Source organism: Tenrec ecaudatus, chromosome 5, assembly GCF_050624435.1.
Source record: "Tenrec ecaudatus isolate mTenEca1 chromosome 5, mTenEca1.hap1, whole genome shotgun sequence".
Taxonomy (NCBI): domain Eukaryota; kingdom Metazoa; phylum Chordata; class Mammalia; order Afrosoricida; family Tenrecidae; genus Tenrec; species Tenrec ecaudatus.
The window spans coordinates 151743898-151762528 of record NC_134534.1 but is presented as its reverse complement, the minus strand read 5'-3'; positions in this window follow the sequence as shown (position 1 = coordinate 151762528).

Below are 18631 nucleotides of genomic sequence, written 5' to 3'. Positions count from 1 at the left end.
AGGATTTTCCATCTTCCTACCCCACAGTGAGAAGGTCCTGCTGGTCAGGGAAGATCACAAGCCCCAATAATGCTCACGCAGAGCAGTGGGGCACCCGTGACTGCATCTCCTCGCTGCTCCGGGAACGCTGGCAGGGTGACCGGGATGAAGAGAAGCCTCACCAGTCGGAACGCCCCGTGTCAAGGCAGCGATGCAGCAGAGTCAAAGGGGAAGCGGGAGCTACATGAACAACCGGGCTTCCCAGTTCCTCTGGGATTCTGGACCATGGCAAACTACAGCATGGAGATGGCGTCGTGGCCGGCACGGGGGAGCACCACACTGACCAGCCCTTTGCAAAGCTTTCCCACAGGGATGACCACACAGGGATGACCAGGCAGGGACTGCTCTTATCCTTGGCCTGCAGATGAAGCTAGTGAAGCTCAGAGAGGGCGGGTAACTCACCCGGAGTGTCCACGGCAATGGAGAGGGGGCTGGTGCTGAGCTTCCCTAGCCTGATCTGCCAATTAGGGATCATTACTGTGCAGCTTTGGGGAGCCCAGTGAGGACTGAGTCAGGAACGTGAGCGTGATAAGCCAGGTGAAAACCTCTTCCAAAGTGAGGATGCAGGAATCCCCCATTTTCCATGTGCTGGGCCGGGCTCTTTGTGCGGGCTCCGTTGGGTTCCTCATACAGATCTTTAGTGCTGGCCAATCTCCGGCTCCCCCCACTACCCGAGTCATGCGCAGTGGTGTTCTCCTGCTCTGAACCCATTGCTGTGCTCAACAGGAACTGCCGGGGCACGTAGCTCCCGATCCTGTCTCAAGCAAGTCTATGGCATCAAATGGACGCATTGTTTATTTCAAAATCGTTGTTTTGAGATTAAACACAGTTAGGAGCTGTTGGATTGGCTCCAACTCACAGCGATCCTTGTGGACAGCACGAAACGTCACGGGGCGGGGGGGGGGGGGCGGGGGCACACCGTGGTAGCCAGTGTTAACCGCCTCGCTGGGCTGCGGGGGCTTCCTCGTTTTCCTTAACCCTCCCCTTACCAGGCATGGCGTCCTTCTCCAGGGACTGGTTCCTCCTGCCTCTAAGGAGCCTATGTCTGTACTTCTTCTGAGACAGATGTGTTCATTCTGCGGCAAGTCACCAACACCATCAATGTCAAAACTGGATCTCTCAAATACTAGGGACCATTCTGCATCGCAAGTTTCTCTTCAGCAGAGAGACTTTAGGCAAAGTCAGCCATTCTTCTCATCCCAACCCCTCCTTGTCCCTGCACTGGGGTCTGATACTCTGAAGCTCCTCCCTATCAGCTTAAACTGTAATTCACACCGCAGCTGCTGCCTCGAGCCCCTGTACGCTGCCATCAGATCAGGCCCCAACTCGGGTCGATTCTGTGCCCAAGGGCACACCCAGAATGCTGCCTTGTCCTGCATCATGCCTGCCGTGTTTGGCCGGTTGACTAGAGAAACAAATCCAGAGACACTCATCTGTGTGTACACGACAGAGCTTGATAGCAAGTAATTATAAATCAAGCAAACATCCCAGCCCCGTCCAGATCAAGCCCTTAAGTCCCATCCTAGTCCATATGTCCCTCTTCAGAATCACGGAGCCACATGCCATGATGCAGAATGCAGGAATATCATTAGCCAGCGGGTGCAAAGTCTTGTAGGTCCAATGGCAGTGGACGCATCTCCAGGGCTCTGGCTGCCATCAGTGTGGCTCAAAGCAGACCTAACAGGAAGGGGAAGCAGAGAGAGAGGGGAGGCTCCCGGGACCCTCCCTATGAGAAGGCCACGCCCACATCCCATTCTGCGTGATCACAGCTGCTTCTTCATGGACTCTTTCGTCTGTTTCCAACCAAATGCTGTTCACTTTCAGACCGTCTTCACGAGATAGGATTATGGGTGACCTCATCTGCCTGCTGCTGTCACACAAACATTAGGAAACAAAAAAGCCGAAGCCCACCGTCACAGACTTGCTTCCAACTCCCAGCAAACCTAGAGAGCAGCGGTTCTCAACCAGGGATCGCCTGAGACCATCGGAAAACACAGATTTCTGATGGTCTTAGGCACCGAGACACCACTCCTCTATCCGTCTCCAGGCAGGTCCGCCCACATGCATGTATGCCCACCTATGAGTACCTGGCATGAAGACTGTTACCCATGCTACACCATCCTTCAAGAATTTAATTTACTTGTCATTAGAAATAAATATTTCACAATATATCATGACATATTGTTTTTGTGATTTATCACTATGCTTTAATTGTGTTCAATTTGTAACAAAGAAATTATACCTTTCAGAGAAGATATTTACATGATGATTCATAACAGTAGCAAAATCACAGTCATGAAGCAGCAACAAAAATAATTTTATGGTTGGGGGATCACCACAACATGAGGAACTGTATGAAAGGGTCACGGCATTAGGAAGGTTGTGATCCACTGCTGCCATATAGCGTTTCCAAGGCTCTGTCCATCCATCTTTCCAGGAGCAGAGAACCTCTCCTTTGTTCCTTAGGGGAGCAGGTGGTTTGAACCGCCAACTCTGCAGTTAACAGACCAACCCTCACCAGACAGCGCCACAGGGCAGCGTGTGTTATTCTTGGAGAACACTGCCCTTCCTTCTCCCTTAGAACCTTGTCACATCGCCCACTGGCACTGAGCTGGCCGAGGCCAAGGCCAGCCTGCCCTTAGAGATGATATGCCCTTTCTTCCTGGATGCTCAGAGAATTCTTCCAGGAGTCTGAGCTTGAGCCAACGTTTCTAGAACACAGTGAACTTGTCTCTCTGGCTCGACTGTTAGTTTCCCTGCTTCAGGATCAACTACCTTTTTGTGTGTCTTCTGCCGATGTTGGAGGTGAATCGGTCCCTTCCAGGTGGGTTTAGCTCTCTCTCTCTAGCTGCGTTCACTCTGTAAGACTTTCCCCTGACATCGGTTTGTGTGGCATTCCGTCTATTCCTCACAGCTAATTTATTAGCTCCTTAACAATGGCGCTTCCATCTCCACTTTTTCCCATTTGTTTTTGTGTTTTAATACTCAAAAATGTTTAAGCCACTGAAATGGAGTCCCTAATAATTTGTTTGATGGCCTGAAGCAATGATGGGGAATTTGAGCTTGACCCCCACCACCCAAGGTAGGATTCTTTGCTTTCTAATATTATGGACATTTAAAAATAGAACCCATTACCTTCGGGTCAATTTGAGTCAACTCTGGGTTCCCAAAGCTGACATCTTTTTGAAAGCAGGCTGCCTCACCTTTCTCCCCCAGGACAGCGGGTGGGTTTGAACGTCTAACCTTTCCATCAGCACTTTCACCACTGTGCTGGTAGAAATCCTTTTTTAAATATAGAGAAGTTGAGATCTTGCTTTAAGTTGAACCACTTGACCTTGCCAGTCTTTCTTTGACCCTTTTGGCCTCTACAAACAACACTTTTCAAATGTTTCAACCTAATCCTTGAACCCTCTGTTCAAAAGTCCTTAACTATGTAACTTTTCCCCTGAAATAAAGATACAAAATAACAGAATCATGATCCACCACCTCTGACAAGGTCAGGATGAACCCCCTGAGAAGTAGATTCTGAGTTGGGTCATTGTATGTATCTGTGACTCCGCTGCCTCTGGGGCCGCTGAGGGCACCGCTGGGGCGTCAGACGGTTGACTTGAAGGCTCCAGAGGGGCCTCGGGAGCAAGGCCTGGTGATCTGTTTTGAAGCCAATGTGATGGCAAGTGACTCCTCCCCGCCTCCCCTGTCTCTCTCCACTGTTCTGGCTTGACACCCTCCTCACTTGTTGCCGGGCAACCGCCAGTGGTCCTGTCCATGGACAGCTCCACCAGGATGCGCTGTGTGCTCTGATGTGCCGCGGCCAGCCTGGACCCGGCTCCCTCTCCACAGTGTCTGCGCCAAGGTGCAGGCCCCTCCCGGGCACACCAGAAGGCCCGAGCACCTTCTGACGCCCGCAGGGATGGCAGCAGGGTAGAGAAGGTGGGTGGGAAGGCTGTGGGCAGGCCTCATATGCAGCAAGTGGCTAAAAACCGAGTTCCCAGGCAGAGCCTACCCTGCGCCTAGAGCAGCAACCGACGGCGCCGTGAACAAGCTACCGAGGACCGAAACAGGCAGGAGGTGTTGAAAGACCTTTCCTTCTTGACAGGAGTCATCCCTCCACGCATCCAGCCTCCTTGTCGCTGTTGTCCTCTCTCTGCCCTTCAGGTCTCAGCGGTGACGCCACCTCCTCTAGGAAACCCCTGTGTCACCTCGAAATGGGGCATGGGGATCTCCCTCTACGCTCCCCAGGGCCCATGGGTATTTCCATCGCCACTATGCCACCTGAAAAGGCAGCACTGCTTCACGTCTCCAGCCTGTGGGCATCTTCGGGGCAAAGGCCCCGTCTTGGTCTCCACACACTCCCCTGCCCAGGAGCGTGCCAGGCCCATCGTTCAGAACATGTTCTGAAGCGAGTGGACACGGACAGGGGGTCAAGAGAGCGCAGCAAGGCAGGGGACAGAAGAACTGCCAATGAGAAAGTATCGAAAACTGATGCCCCTGGACACGCTCACAGTATCGTACAGGAATAAAACTAATTCTGACAAAATGCAGGCCTCCCGCTGACCCAGAAATGCCTCTCGTGGAAGGAAAAGGTGAACCAGGGGGAGGGCAAAGGAATCCGCGAAATGTAGCTCTCACCAAGTCCTCAGTGCTAATGAACTGGAGTCCACTCGATGGCAGGGAGTCTGAGGACAGTCCAGGAATGACGCTACAAGACGACGACCCACGGGGAAACGGGGAGAGAGGTGGACAGACACTACACACACGCACACAGCACACACACGCACACACAGACATTCTAATAGCCAGGGAACCTACGCACGGTGCTCAACGCGCCTAGTCATCAGCAGCAGGCAGACAAACAGGACAAGAAAGAAGATGCAGGTGAGCCGGCGGCAGAGCTCACCTAGAAGCCCCCGCACGCCCGGCACTGCCAGGCGGGTGGGGAGCAGGACCTCGCTCTTGGTGGATGGGAAGGCAAAAAGCTCCTTGAAAAACCGCTTCTAAGAAAGCTGATCACGGCCTCTCCTGGGTCCCAGCAGTTTCACTCCACTGACACCCCCACCAGACAGTCACCGAAGGCCCCGGACCACTGAACAACGGAATAAGAACTAACCCCGTCCTGCAAAACATGCGCCTCTCACATATAGGTAAGTGAGGGAAGCCAAACTCAAAAGACTGCATGATCCCAGGCACATCAAACAGCAAAAAATATAAAATTATTCTATGTGGCAGTTCCGCCACCTCCTGTCAACTTGAGTGAAGGGGTGGAGCCTAGCTTGTCAATCAGGTTGTAGCCAATCATGCCTCTGTGCAGACATGGCCTTCTCCTGAGGATTCTGGGAATTTCATCTTCCTCCCTGGAGGCGGGACAACACACTCTCTGCGACACATTCCCATTGACAAGCCACAGGGAGACCCACTGAAGGAGTCAAAGCCCTGGAGCTGGAGGAGTCACGTAGAGACTTGTGCCAGCGCTGAGATGCTTCCACCTCCACTGGATCCACAAGACTTTCTACCCACTAGCCTGTGAGCTTCCTGCATTCGGCATCACTGCATGGCTGTCTGAGTCTAAAGAGGAATTTATGGACTAGTATCAGACATATGAGCTACTATCGGACTTATGGACTTGATCTGGACTGGGCTGGCATGTATTCTTAATATACAATGCTCTTTGAGATAAAATTCTCTCTTACATTTTTATGAGTGTCAATGAATTTGTTCCTCTAGTCTCCTTGGACTAGTATACGCTATGCCGATGGAAGTCGAGATCTAGGCTACCTGGGTACTAGTACCTGGGAGGGGCCCAGCGCGCCTGCTGGGGGCCTGGCATGTTTGACATCTTAGTCTCAGAGGTACATAGATGTGTTGTTAGGTACTGGCCACGTTTGCTTCTACCCCGTGACTTTATGTACAACAGAACACAACACTGCCTAGTCCTACCCGCTCACCATTACAGCTACGTCTGTGCCCATTCCTGCAGTCAATCCAGCTCAGACATAACGTACACGAATATTAAAAACTACAATTTGCACACTCCAGGTCTGTACCCTCTACTAGATAAAAGCGGTATCTCACTACACATTCTGAAATCATAGAAAAATTAAAACTTAAAGAACAAAGTGAATGCGTCAAAGTAGAAGTGTGTCTCAAGAAGGTTTCATGGCTGGCTTTTCGAAAGTGGATCACCAGGCCTTTCTTGCGAGGTCCCAACCTCTCGGTTAAACCTGTGCACCACACAGGACTCTTGGTGGTTAAGTGCACAGGTTACATGAGCCTGTACTACAGTCATCTCTGATGCATCTCCTGTCCTGGGCTCAGCTAAGTCCACAAACACACACATCCCCCTGCTAACAGCCAAAGAGTAGTCCATCCGCAGCCCGGGAGGGTGGGGACGCTCTGGACAAGGCAGCATCTGCTGCCTTGGTGATTCTCCTGGGCAGCAGCTGAACCCCACACGAGAGTCCCACCCCTCATATGCCCCTGACGGGTATGGGGCCTGGTGAAATGACTGTAAAAAGCCTCTGCCCGCCTCCAAACTCCAGGCCTCCCAGCAGAGCAGGGCATTACCCAGACACTACCTAACATTGGCAGCTGAGGCTCACCATGGCCCTGCCCCATGAGGTCCCACAATGGCCGTGTAATGTTGGGTAGGCCACGCCACCCACTTATCCCAGTTCTTGGCCCAGGTGGGCGACAGGAGAGCCTGGAGAAGGGGGTCAGATTGGAGCCTGGGGTCACCGAGTGCCAGGTAGGTGGCGTGGGAAGAGTTGGTTTCCCTTTCCAGGCCTCGGGCCCCCAGCATCATGGTGACACCCATTCCCACCAACCCAGGAAGTCTTCCAAAGAGGGGTGCACCTCTGTCCTCAGACTGCCTCCCCGGACCCCAGCCTGGCTTTTCATCAGGTTTCAGGCACACGCGCCCTGGGGGAGGCTATTTGGACAAGGTGGCCGGGGCTGGAAACTCCCTGGGCTGTCTATGGAAGCAGAACTCCCAACTCAACCCGCTGGCGACACTGCAGAGGCCCTCAGCTGCAGGGCCGTGCAGCTTCTCTAGGTAATTGTGTCCAGCAGGTCTCTAAGGAGGAGGAGGTTAATTAGTGCCAGGGCGATTAACTCCTGGAGCCCCGGCACCAGCACCGGATAATTCTCATTTACAGACTAAAGCCAGCCTCTCCCTTGACTCACTCTCTCTCTCTTTCACACACATACACACACACACATACACACTCACTGCAGGTATCCTCAGATCCTTCTAATGGCCAGACACCCCCTCCTCTGATCTTCCTAAAAGGGGGGGCACAGTGGTAGGTTTCTGACGTGGCTGAGTACGGGCTTTGGAGGCCCCACAAAAAGCATACTGATTTGCTAGCCTTGTTTTCCACCCGATGGTGACACTTGCAGGAAAGAGGGGAAGTGTGCGGGCTCAGTGCCCTCTGAACAAACCCAGTCCTGGTGGAGGACACGCCTGCTTTGTGGGGGGCAGAGGTGCCCATTAAATGATTCTGGGAGGTCTGGGAAGAAGAGACAAGCAGCGAGTCTATCAACACCTCAGCACAGCCACCAGATAATTTCTTTCTCTCTTTCTCTCTCTCTCTTCTCTCTCTCTCTCTCTCTCTCTCTCTCTCTCTCTCTCTCTCTCTCTCTCTCTCTCTCTCTCTCTCTCACACACACACACACACACACACAAAGATGCACTTCATTTGCTCAACAAACATTATCAACTGCCCCCAGTGTCCGCAGGTCCGGCCCTAGGCTGGACACTGAGGACAGAATCAGAGACCCCCTAGGACCTAGACACCGGCGTTTGCTGTGCCCCGGTGTCTCACTGTCTAGCAGTGGGCCTGGTGCACAGTGGTGGGTGGTTGACAGTCAGTTTGTTGAATGGCTGAGTGGTCTCCACTAGTCGGAGCTCACAGCCCAGGAGGTGGCATGTCCACTAGCTCACAGCGCAGTGAGGAGTGTAGAGTCCAGCAGCCTGAGACCCAGCCCCTGCTTTCACACCTGTGGGGACAGGGGTCTTACTACCTCCTTGCTAGCCCCGACCAAGAACAGTCCTCTGAGCCGTGAGCGCTCGGTGGTACCTGTGCCTGAGCCCAATCCTTCTAGTAATGTGTACCACAGTGTAGACTCAGGAAGAGAGGGGGGACAGACCCCTCCCAGGGACCCTTACTTGGCTCTCTGGAGCCACAGACCAGCTCCCCACCCTGGCTCCCCACCCCAGGCCAATCTTACAAAGCCGCTGATCCAGGGTCTGTACCTCAGGGGAGCCCAGCCTCTCATCCCCGGAGCCTCAGCCCCCTCTCTCCCCGACAGGTTGGTCTCCAAGGCTATGGAGGAGCCCCTCTCTGTGGCTCCCAGGACAAGCTCTAGTCCACGCAGGCCAGACCAGGATGCATGCATCCTGTACTCTCCAGCCACTCCACTTAGATCCACAGCCGGCTCCAGACCCCGCTCCCGGAACGCCTTCCCTTTCCACCCCCACCCCCATCATCCTCCAACACCACCCACCCTGACCGTCCCTTGCCCATCTCCGCAGCCCCGTTCACAGAGCTGACAGGTCCATTCTGTGATCCTGCAATTCTACTCTGAAGGATGTTGCCACTGGGTGTCCTCGAGTCGGCTTCCTCTCATGGGGACCCTGCGAACGGGCGGATCACTGCCCAGTCTCACAACACGGTTGTCACGCTCGCACCTCCTGCTGCTGTCACTGGGTCAATCCAGCTCGCTGTAGGACTTCCTCTTTGACCATGACCCTCTACTCTACCGAGCATGATGTCCTTCTGCGGGGACTGGCCCCTTGTGTCCACAGTACAAGAGACAAAGTCTTGCTATCCAGACAGGTTTCCGGGGAGCAATCTGGCTGTGTCCTTCCAAAAAATGCATGTGTTCATTCTCCTGGCCGTCCGTGGCCTGGTCATAGTCCTCCCTAATACCACAGCTTAAACGCATCACTTTTCCGGCCGCCTTCCTTACCCACTGTCCGCCTTTCACCCTCATGCCAAGGGCCCGAAATACCCAAATACATAAAGGTGCTTCGAGCAAAGTAGTGCATGGGCCATCTCTGAGATAGATCCTTGATGCTAAAACTGGGCACCAGGCACTACGGCTTGAGTCAGGCACACCGTAGCCCCCTTAGCGACATCTCCACTCTTTGATATATTGAAGAGGTTTCAGGCAGCAGATGTGCCCAACACAGTACATCATTTGATTTCTGGACCGCTGCTTCCATGAGCGCTGACTGTGGATCCAGCGGAGTGGATCCAGCTTCAGTCTCTTCTCCAGCTCTCAGGATGGTGTCTGTGTTAGTCCGGGTGGACTAGAGAAACAAATCCATGGACACTTATATGTGTATCAGAGAGTGTTTTATATAAAGGGTAATTGTACATTAAGAAAGCATCCCAACCCAGTCCAAATCAAGTCCACAAGTCCGATATTAGCCCATATGCCCGATACCGATCTATAAAGTCATCTTCAGACTCACAAAACACGTGCAATGATGCCAAATGCAGGAGGGTCACAGGCCAGTGGTACCAAGTCTCTGGATCCAGTGGTGTTGTAAGCATCTCAGCGCTGGCAGGGGTCTCCACATGGCTGCTCCAGCACCCAGGGCGGCATCAGGATAGGTCCATGTGGCTTCTCCTTGGAAATGTCTCTCAGGGATTGAACCTTATCAGTAGAGTCTCCAAGGGTCAAGAGAGAGAGGGAAAAGTATCTCCCGCCTCCAAGCAGGAATCCTGGATTTCCCAGAATCCTGGATTTCCCAGAATCCTCAGGGGAAGGCCATGCCCACAGAGGCCTCATTGGCTATGACCTGATTGACAGACTTGACTCCAACCCCCTTCACTCTGAATCTTCTCAAGCCCACATTGACACCAGATTATAGAACTACCACATAGTCTACTGGCCCAGCTGAGGCCTTTTCTCTTGTCTACATTATGGTGTATCCCACCCTGGAGGCTGTAGTCTTCGCCCTTGCTCAGCCGGTGCTTCACATCCTCTCCGCTCCCAACACGCGAGGCTGCATCATCTGCCTGTCACCTTGTCAACGGGTCTACCCAAGGGAAATGAAAACACGTGCCAGCATAAAGCCTTGCGGACAGGGGTTCCAGCAGCACCGTCTGTAATAGCCAAAAAGCAGAAACACACTAAGTGTCCATCAGCTGTGACAGCACGTGGCTTAAGCAGGTTAGGCCATGGAAAGAAGCCAGCCACAAAAGGCCTCCTATCACGTAAACATCCAGAAGTGGCAAAGCCACACCACAGTGGGACAGGCAGTAGATTGGTGGCTGCCAGGGGGCAAGGGAGGGGGAAATGGGACGTGACTGCTAATGGTGACAGAACGTCTTTGGGCGGCAGTGAAGACGTTCTACACGCAGATCATAGGATGGCTGGACAGCTCAGTGAATACACTGGGACCACTGAATGGTACACTTTAAATGGACGAAGAGTACAGCCAATGAAACATGTCTCAAGAATTACTTAATAGACATTGTCCATGCAGCCCCAACACGGTCAAACTCCCCTCAACAGCACTCCTGAGCCAGCCCCCGAACTCCCACAGGCCTCTGAGGGCAGGCTTAGCCTTGGGCCTGGCCAGCGTGGGCAGCACTGTGGCCAAGGGCCCTTCACCTCTGGGCCTTCATTCAGAGCCACGTTCTCAGCCATAAAAGGCCAGCTTGAACCTGGCCAAATCCAATCCGTCAGCACAGCTGGTCATGACCAGAGCTGGTGTGACTGGGTCCCCTGCCTGGGGCTCGGGACATCAGGTGTTTCCAGTAAATGGCCCGCCATCACTTGACACTAAAACTGGGGGCCAGATATCACCATGGATTCCCCTCTGTCACTAGATTGTGTCAACCATCTCCCCAAAAGATGGCATCCAGGGTCCTGACCCCATCTACAGTAGGGCCAGACAGATCCCAACTTCTCTGCTCTGAACCTCCATAAGGTACACACACACACCCCGCCCAGCTCCTTCATGCCAGGAGACCCCCCTCCCCCGCTCCCAAAGTGGGTCCAAGGGCTCTGTGTTACTCTAGATAGACTAGAGAGACAAAATTCATTAATACTCATATTTTATGAGAGTTTCATATAAAGGGTAATTGTACATTAAGTATCCCAACCCAGTCCAGTCCAAGCCCATAAGTCCAAGATTAACCCATATGTTGGACATTAATCTACAAAGTCCTCCTCAAACTCACAAAACACACTCAATGACGCTGAATGCAAGAGGAAAACGGAATCAGTGAGCTTGTAAGCATCTCAGCGCTGGCAGGGGTCTCCACATGGCTGCTCCAGCACCCAGGGCTGCATCAGGGTAAGTTCATGTGGCTTCTCCTCAGGGATGGCTCACAGGAAGTGAGCCTTGCCAGCTGAGGCAGAGAAATGGCTAAGGCAGCTGCACCCTGGTCTGACCATCAGAGAACAAGAGACCAGACAGGCGAGGCCTGCTGAGCCATTTATGCCTCTGCCATTCAATGGATCCCTCATATGTTCATTGGCCAGGTTGGCACAATAAACCTTAACGATCATAGGCTCTGTCTACCCAACAGTCAGAATCAATCCTGCACCCTCCCAGCCTTGTCGGGGTTGGTCCCTCTGCTGGAACATCCTTCGTCCCCTTCCCGGGAGACGCTCAAACCCTGGCTCTGACACCTCCCTCTCTCAACCCGCTCACTTTGAGAGCTCTTAGGAAGTTAAAGGCTGGTGCCAACCACTCTGCTGACAGCTTCGTGCTTGTCTGCGCCCAGACAGACCGACAGGACCTTTCTCAGAACACCTAGCACTCGCGCCCACTGTGCCCCCATGCTGCTCACAACCCACTAGCCCGGAGTCCCTAACAAGGACAGGCCACGTGTCACCCTATAGCCCCACAGCCAACACAGGAGACACCCAGAGACCAGCAGTCACCCTGAGCTGTGACTTTCGGTGAGGAACCCCTTGCTGAGTCTGGGGAGCCCCCTCCACACGTCTTCTCTTCCCTAAGGACCTCACCCTGACGCCTCCAGGACAGGCCGTGTGTGGTGTGTGCCTCGCTCCACCAGTGATGACCACAGTGCGCAGAGATCCTGCTTGGGAGCCACTCCTGGATGTCATCACCCCACAAGGGAAAGACGGTCACCACAGGGCAGCCACACTCAGGGCTCAGTGGTCTCTTGGGGAACACTCTCTTTTGGGTGCTGCATTCTCTGTCCCGCTGATGGGATGGAGTATCTGACATCCTACAACCAAGTACTTTTCTGCTCAACTCAGCAGGAGCGAGTTCTGTTGTCTTCAATTAAGTGCCATGTTGGGCTACTAAGTGCAAGGTTGGTGGTTTGAAACCACTAGCCACTCTTCGGGAGAAAGCTGAGCCTTTCCACTCCTGTAAAGAGTTAAGTCTCAGTTGAACTCCACAGGGGCAGTTCTGCCCTGTCCGATAGGGTCACTATGGCACTGAGTCTGGTTTGGGGTTTGGAGATCTGAATGAATTCCAGGTGATATAATGGATTACACAGTGGGCTGGCAACCTCAGGGTCAGCAGTTCAAACTCACCAGACATGTCTCATGAGACAGATGATCTGCACCTGTGAAGATGTACAGCCTCAGAAACCCAAAGGGGCAGTGTTACTCTGTCCAGTGAGACCAGAGCATGAATCAGAATTGACTTGAATCTAAAGTCAATGGTGAGGAGGGCACAGCATGCCTGGTGGAGTTTGATCAAGTGCAGCATAGCTGAGAGGAAGTACAGAGAGCCAAATGAAGGCCAAACATGATAGTGGGACAGGAGGAAAGTAAAAGGACTAGCGGCAAAGGACATTTATTGAGGTGTAAACATAGGCATGTACATGTCAATATATTAATATATAATGATAGGGATATAGGTCTATGTATATGTATTTACAAGTAAAGTATTAAGGTAGCAGATGGGTACTGAGTCTCTACTCAAGTACTCCCTCAACACAAGAACACTTTGTTCTAATAACCTGGCCTTCTGTGATGCTCACCTTTCCGACATGATAGCTGAAGGCAAAATGAGTGCATAAGTTAATGTGGTGAAGAAAGCAGATGGTGCTCGGCTATTACAGTGTCTGGGGTATTCAAGGACTGAAGTTAAACAAGTAGCCACCTAGCAGGGAAGCAACAAAACCCAAATGGAAAAAGAACACTAACTAATGTAATCATGAGGTGTTGATGGATTGGGTATCAGGCATCAAAGACCCAGAAAAAAAATTCATATCAATGGGAATGAGGGGAGGCACAGTGGAGACCCAAAGCCCACCTGTAGACAATTGGGCATCCCCTCACAGAAGGGTCGCAGGAAGGGACGAGCCAGCCAGGGTGGAGTACAATACCGACGAAACACACAACTTTCCTCTGGTTCTTTAGTGCTTCCTCCCCTCCACTACCATGACCCCAGTTCTACCTTACAAATCTGGCTGGACCAGAGTATGTACACTGGTACAGATAAGAGCTCTCAACACACGGAATCAAGGACAGATAAAGCCCCCAGGACCAATAATGAGAACAGTGATACCGTGAGGCGCGGGGAGATGGGGGGAGAAGGGGGAGAATGAGGGAACCGGCCACAATAATTGACATATAAGTCCCCCCATCCCCATGGAGATGAACAACAGGAACATGAGTGAAGGAAGATAGCAGACAGTGGGGGAGGGAGGGGGGAAAAGAGGAGTTGATGCCAACGGCTCAAGTAGAAAGAAAATGTTTTGGAAATGTTGATGGCAACATATGCACAAATGTGCTTGATACAATTCATGTATGGATTGTATAAGAGCTGTAAGAGTCCCCAATAAAATGATTTTTTTTTTAAGTATTGACTTGATAGCATGAGTTTGGTGTCAATCCATCAATTGATTGGTCAATGCCTTTCTGAACTATGCATCCCATGCCTGCCTGGCCCTGAATGTCTAACCATCTACTGCACATTCTGGGCAAACTTCGAGAGGGTCAGGGAAGGAGATGGCCAGGAGGGTCCAGAGCAGAGCAGCAAGGCCTCAGCTCCTCGCTTCCGTCTGGTGAGTTAGAAGAAGGTGACCCTGCACATCTGTCACCTCCTCCGGTACCAGCACACGAGCAAACCACCCCCTGAGGTGCTGGCATGGACTGGCAGGCCTGCCTCGCCCAGGGACGGGGTGTGGTACAATCAAAAGGGACACACAGCTCCATCTTCAGGAGGAATCAACTTAGGGCCCAAGATCTCCCAGCAGGGTCTGAGCTGCCGGCAATGCCCCCTAGGCAGCCAAAGCAGTCCGTCCCCATCAGGATTTCCGGAGACCCTGTCAGGAATGTAGGGAAACAGACTCCTATTCGAAGACAAAATGCAAAACAGTGGCAGTCGGGCAGCGTCCAAGCTGGCATGAGCCAGGCAGCGCATCTGGGGACAGGATGGGGGAGTCGAAGTCACCTGATAAGATTAGGCAGGCTATTAAAAAGCACGCTCAGCACAGGCGATAGGCTGGAGGAGTGGAACGGGTTCGGAGACACAGCACTTCCATTGTACTCCTGTGACAGCAGGCCGGGGAGGCGGCCCCAAGGGGAATTCTCACTTTCCATGCAGGAGACCCAAGTTCAAAATGCTTCACGTGCCGCCACACACTCGTCTATCTGCGGAGGTGTCCCGATGCGGTCGTGCCAAACAGAGCAGCTTCCAGGCAAAGGTAGTCTCGACTCAGGAAAACTCCCAGTCACTGCTTCCAAAATCCAGTCAATGAAACCCATAGATGGCAAAAGCCACGTGACGCCAGCTAACAACATGGCCTGAGCCGGGTGATCGGGTCATTGGGATGATGTCAACCGATGGCGTTGAAGCAGGCTGTGTCGCTCTGTTGATCAGGGACAGTCTGGATGTGAGTCCAGCCTGCCTGGTCAGGGTCTCCAGACAAAAGGGATGCTCCCAGCTCTCACACCCTACAGTACTGGTTTCCTATATGCTGTCCCGGCACAAATTCGAGGCCCAGTCTGGAGGCTGGTCCAGTGCCCTTCGTGAGCAGCTGAGAAGTCCACTCGCATACCTAATCAGCCTAGGACCAGTGACCAAGGAAGGACAGCTCCTCTGTCCCCTGAACCTGCAGGACTCCACAGAATGCCCAACCTCCTGGAAAGCCTAGAAACCTAGCCAGCCTCCCATCGCAGCTTGGTGTTATAGTGATCCAATGCAGCCACCCCCCTCCCCGACCCATGTGGCCTTCCAGCCTGAGTCACATCGAACTAAAGAAAAAACAAAATCTTGGTGCCATTGAACGGGGTCTACCTTATGGTGACCCGACAGGGTAGGGTGGAGCTGGAAGTCTTTCCGGAGCAGGCTGCCTCATCATTCTACTGCAGAGAAGCTGGTGGGTGTGTGCTGGGGTGGGGTCGGGGCGGGGGGGGGGCGGGTAGGTGGCAAACCACGTACCCTCTGCTGGGCAGGGGAGTGCTTCATCCCTGTGCCCCAGAGCTCCTTACATCTGACTTAGCAGCCACAGGCCCAACGCTGGATTTCTCCATGATTTCTCAACGTCGCAGACACTGGAGCCAGGAGCCAGTGCTAGCTCAGGCCAGGGAAGGTCTCAGAGAAAAAACTGCCCAAGATGTTGTTTAAGCAGGCAAGTCCTTGGGCCATGCGAGGACTCTATCCAAAGGACAGCATCACTGCACGAAGAGCCAATGCTCACGATGTAATTGAAAATAAAACACGCTGCCAGCACCCTCCGGCAGGAGATTAAGTGCGTGATAGTATAAATAGACCCGATGCGGGAATTATGCAGCCAGTAAGACTGTGCTGGTCGCCCAGCATTTCCTGAACTGGTCCCCCCTGTCCCCCTAGCCCATAGGACCGCTTGAGAAACATGGTCAAATACATTTGAGACACACAAAAATAAGCAAGCAGGCTCACTGCCATGGAGTGTACCCTGTGGAACACAGAACTGGCCCTCTGGCTGCCACAATATAAATCATCATGGGTGCTCACTGCCTCATCTTTGTCCTACGGGGCAGCTGGTGGATTCAAACCACAGACCTTTATGTTTAGCAGTCAAGTGCTTCCCTGCTGAGCTGCAACGGCACCTTCTGGGGATGTACTCCCCAGAGAGAAACAGTAGGCATGCAGGAACTGGAAGCCCTTACAATGGGAGACAGCTAACAGAAGGGTGGGCAGTGTTTGGGAAGCCAGCCCAGACAAGCACCCAAGGGTGACAAGTAAGGAGATGTTAGGACTCTAGCCCTGAGGGACCAAGGTGGGAGTAGTTACTGAACTAGGGAGGACTGCCTGGGAGGATCCCCCTGCTCCTAGCAGAGGGACTGAGATGACACGCAGCGAGAAATAAATGCCCCAATCTCTTTCCCTAGCTCCCTCCCAGCCACAGGCAATAACAAAACTGATGATGAAGTTCAGACAGGTCAGTCTTTCAGGGTATGGAGCCTGGGGGAGAAGAGCAAAGAGTGGGTCCCATGGGGCAAAGGGGACCACACGAAATGTGCTTCCTTTGGGAGAACCAAAGTGCTTGTTCATCATTGCTGTCACTGCTGTTCAGTGCCTGAGACAGTGAAGGTTGATTGTGCCAACCTGGCTGATGAACACAGGTGGGGTTAATTGAAGGACAGAGACATAAATGGCTCAGTGAGCCTCACCTTTCTAGTTCTCGGGTCTCTTGCTTTCTGATGGTTGGACCAGGGTGCAGCTGCCTTAGCCAGTTCCATGCTTCAGCTGGCAAGGCTCACTTCCTGCAAGACATCCCTGAGAAGTCACATGGAAGTACCCCGATGCAGCCCTGGGTGCTGGAGCAGCTGTGTGGAGACCTCTGCCAGTGCTGAGATGCTTACACACTCACTGATTCAGCTTTCCTCCTGCAGTCGGTGTCATTGCGTGTGTTTTGTGAGATGGAGGAGGACTTTGTAGATCGGTATCAGACATATGGGCTAAGGTTGGACTTATGGGCTTGGACAGCACTGAGCTGAGATGCTTTCTTAATGTACACTTACCATTTATATAAAATCTCTTATATACATGAGTTTCTGTGGACTTGTTTCTCTAGTCTACTCAGACTAACACAGTGCCATAGAATCGGTTCTGACTCACCGTGACCCTGTGTACACTGGAATAAAACACTGCCCCGGCTTCGCCTCCCAGTTGCTCTTATGCCTGCGCCCATTGTCGCAGCCACCGTGTCAACCCATCTTGTGGAGGGCCTCGATTTCACCCAAGCACCATGTCCTCTTCTGGGCATTCGTGTGCATGTGAAAGCTGGACGTTGAATGAGAAAGCCCTAAGAAGAATCGATGCATGTGAATTGTGGCACTTTAGGAGAAGCTGGAAAGTACCATGGACTGGACGTGACGAGCAGCTAGGTGAGGGAGAGAGGGGGGTTGTCTCCACCGAACGCTTGCACCAGGGCAACCAGAATAAAAGGGATCAGGCACACTAATTAGACACCTGTGGGGAAATCCAGAAGCGGGCATGCTCAGACCCAGACCACCTAGGCCCAGGCGGAAGCCAACCTGGGCACACCCACCTGAGGCACCAGTGACATGACATCACACTGGTGCCCTTAAACTCAGCCAATAAGTTCGGCCAACACCCTCAACCACACCTCCCCAGCCAGTGGGGGCAGGAGGGGATAAATACCAGACCGGGAGCAGGCCGCTCTCTCTCATCTTCAGTCATCAGTTCTCGTGCAGTCCCTGTGCACCGTCTTGAGCACTTTCCGAAAATAGCATGTACTTTTTGAGACTAATACCTGAAACTTCCCATTCCCTCATAAAAGTTACCTGGATTGATAAAAGTGCTTCTGCCACGTGACTTCTTTCGGCGTTGCGAAGCAAGGACCGAGACAAGCTACCCCAGAAACCTAACAAAAGGACAAACTGACGTGTGTGGGAAGAAGTCCGGCCAGAGCGCTCCTTAGAGGCAAGGACGGCGAGACTTGGTCTCACATACTTTGGACGTGCTGTCCGGAGAGAGCAGGCCCCGGAGAGGCGACCATGCTCGTGAAGAGGAAGGGCCGTGGAAGAGAGGAAGGCCTCCAGGAGCTGGACGGGCGCCGGGCTACAAAAATGCGCTCCGGCACAGGAGCAATTGTGCGGACGCGGGCGCTGTTCCCTTGCGCACAGGGCGGCTACGGCTGGGAATCTATCTGATGGCATCTAACAATGGCAGCAGAAGCCACTGAAAATTGCTGGCTTCGTCAAGCGAGCCTTCGCGCTGAAGTAACACCCTTGTTTTTCCGCACTTTCAAGAGGTCGCGTGCAGCAGATTTACCAACACAATGCCTGGTTAGATCCCTTGCCTGCTGCTTCCGTGAGCGGTCACTGTGGCTGCAAGCACGAGGAAACCCCTGGCAATGTCAATCCTTTCTCCATTTATCGTCAGCTATCGGTCTCGCGGTGAGGATTTGGGTTTTCTTTACAATAAGCTATAATTCACATGGAAGGCTTCAATCCTTGACCTCCATCAGCAAGTGCTTTATATCCGCCTCCCTTTCAGCGAGCAAGGCTGTGCCGTCTGCATACCACAGGTTAATAAGCCTTCCTCCAATCCTGATACCAATTCTTCTCCATCCCACCCAGCTTCTCTGATTATTTGCTCGGCATACAGATTGAATAAGTCTGGTAAAGGGATGCA